Here is a 3,167-nt window from a genome sequence, read left to right on the forward strand (position 1 = left end):
GTCATCACTGACTTTATGGTTTTGATGACAACTAGCAAACGACTAACCTATGTTTGAGTTTCAATATGTATACGAAACAAATATAGGTTTGATGAAGAAACAAACATGAAGAGTTCAAGTCAATAAATCAAGTATCCAAGCTGCAACAAAGTTCTTCAAAGGAACACAAACAGATCAGTTCCTCAGCAGATCCTACGAGGAACAACGAGTATAAAGTTCCTGAGTAGGAACAAGCATGGAGAAGTTCCAGAGGCGGAACTATCAACATGAGGCTCTTGAGTTGGAGCATCATGAAGCATGAAGAAGAAAATAAGAGTTTATTTTCTAGGATTCATGTAAGTATGTAGAAACTTGAATAATTGAGGAACACGGTGCCAAAAGGAACTTGTCGGAACTTATGAGAAATAACGTCAGTTTATCTTCCTAGAATACTCCTAGTTTTAAGGTAATTTTAAGTGTCAATAACGTGGCTTTTAACACTCCTAGTTGTTAGGGATTTACCTTTGACTTTGAGTATTTATCTCCTAGTAAAACTCTATTTATTTATGTTTTTAAAATAAAAGATAATTTTTATAAAATCTTATTTTAGTTAGGATTCTGATTTTTATATCATATATTTATTTATTTATTATTTAAAATTCGTTTTTAATAATGTCCTATTCATTCTAGGATTTGTTTTGAATATCTTTTGTAGTTTAATGTGTTTAAAATTTTATTTTTAATAAATAAAAAATAATTAATCTTTTTGTAAAATAAAATCTGATTGTTAGTTATTTTATTTTAATAAAATTTATTTTTCTATTTTATTAAAATCAGATTTAAAAGGTTTTGTTTTAGAAAATTAAAATCATTGTTTTACGTTGTTTTGGAAAAACTACATTAGTGGAGAAATAATAGGAGATCATGGAAAACCTGATTATGCTTAGCCCTAACTCCATGATTTTCTCTACTGACTAAAGTCATGGGATCATGCCTAAATTGAAGGGCTTAGTGGTTGTTAGTGGAGAAGATTATGGAGAAAGTGGTTGAGGTTTCTTCCTCTATAAAAGGAGAGCTTTCTCATTCATTCAAGAGTGTCTGACTTCTCGGTCATTCCACAGAGTCTGGTTTACGTGGAAGGTAATTAAAGAAGATATATTTGTTCCACGTTTTTTAGTCAGTTCCTGCAGTTCCGAGTTCCTTTACAGTTATTCACTCTCTACATATTAGAGTTTAATCAATTATCAAATGTCTATATTTTAAGAGTTGTTCAAGGGTTGAGTGAGCTCTTGTAATGGGTAATTTGTCAAGGGTTTGAGTGAATTCTTGTATAAGTTTTGGGCAGGAACTTGAGTGAGTTCCTGATGTGTATGGGGTAGGAACTTGAGTGAGTTCCTGTTGTATTTGGGGAGGCTTTGAGTGAAGTCTATGAGAGAGAAGCTGATAGGCTTTGAGTGAAGCAAAAGAGTCAAGAGAGACTTCTAGGGAAGTCAGTGAGAGCGTAGTTGTTTGAGGAACAACTATTGGAACTTGAGTTCGTAGAGGAACTCAAGTAATGCCCGAGTTCCTTATAGGTTTGTAACTGAGTTGTTGCCCTATAGTGAAAAGAGTTTAAGTTGAAATCCCTAGTGGGTCGAGGTTTTCTTTCTAGTTGGGCGTAGAAAGTTTCCTCGTAAAATCTCTCTTGCATTGTTTCTCTACTTGCTTAAAGTTTCTTTATAATTCCGCAAAATTGGCTAGAAAGTTCCATACTACAATTCACCCCCCCTCTTGTAGTGTTCCATCCGAATAACAGGTTTAGTTCATTTATGGGTTTGAATATGTTATTCTTGGCTCATGTAGTGAAGGAGTGAGATGGGGCAGGTGGGGGAGGAGGGGGAGATGGTGGCGTCTGGATTATGGTGGGGGACAATGGTGGTGGTGTAGTGAGTTAAGGTTGCATTGTATCTGGTTGGTCCAATTGAGGAATATGAGGAGAGGGTATAGTAACAGGTAGAGAAAGTGAGCACCATTTATCAAGGATAGTTTGGGGCGTAGGGGCGGAAGCGTTGGGATAGTTAGAAAATGGATAAGTGTCTTCAACAAACCTTACATGTCGAGAAGAGTAAAGTCGATTGGATGCGGGATCAAGACATAAGTAGGCATGTTGAGTGGGTGAGTAACCAACAAATACACAAGCAAGAGAGCGAGGAGCTAGTTTGTGTTTAGCATATGGTCGTAGCCAAGGATAACAGAGACAACCAAAGTTATGGAGATTGTCGTACTTAGGTGTGTCACCAAAGAGTTTGTGAAATGGAGTTTGATTGTTGAGTGTAGAAGTTGGCATACGGTTTATGAGATAAACCGCTGTGAGAACAGCATGAGGCCAATAAGTGAGAGGCATTGAAGCATGGGTGAGTAAGGCTAGACTTGTTTCGACAATATGCTTATGCCGACGCTCCGCATACCCGTTATGTTCGGGTGTGTGGGGCGGCGAAGTGAAGTGAGCAATGCCAGATTGGGCAAGGAATGGGTCTAGTTTCTCATACTCACCCCCATTATCTGAATAAAGAGTAAGGATAGGTCGTTTAAAGTGTTTTTCCACAAGAGCTTTGAAACGAGGGAAGATTGTGGCTGTGTCAGACTTATTTTTGATTGGATAAAGCCAAATATATTTTGTATAATGATCCACAAATACTACATAATATTTGAAGTTATTATAAGAATACACAGGGGAGGACCACACATCACTATAAATAACTTCAAGGGGAGAATAAGTAGTAAGCGTAGATAATCCAAATGGGAGTTTATGGCTTTTATTAACTAAACAAGAGTTACAGTGAGAATCATGAGAATGAGAAACTGCTAAACTAGATAATAATTGCTTCAAAATAGTGGTGGAAGGATGTCCTAAACGGTGATGCCAATCAACCTTCTTGGCAGTGGTGAATACTCTAGGTGGAAGAGAAGAAAACTTGGGCCATTCATAAACTCCGTCCTTAGTTGGTCCTTTGAGAAGGGTTTTCCCCGAGCTAAGATCCTTGACATAGAAAGAAGATGATGAGAATTCAATTGTTACGTCATTGTCAAGACAAAATTGATGGATAGAAATAATATTTTTATGCATAGAAGGAACACACAAGACATTTGATAATTTAAAGGATTTATGAGAGGAGGAAGAGAGTAGAGTAGAACCAGTATGGGAAATA

The sequence above is a fragment of the Spinacia oleracea genome, chromosome 3, assembly GCF_020520425.1.
Source record: "Spinacia oleracea cultivar Varoflay chromosome 3, BTI_SOV_V1, whole genome shotgun sequence".
In the NCBI taxonomy this organism is placed as follows: domain Eukaryota; kingdom Viridiplantae; phylum Streptophyta; class Magnoliopsida; order Caryophyllales; family Amaranthaceae; genus Spinacia; species Spinacia oleracea.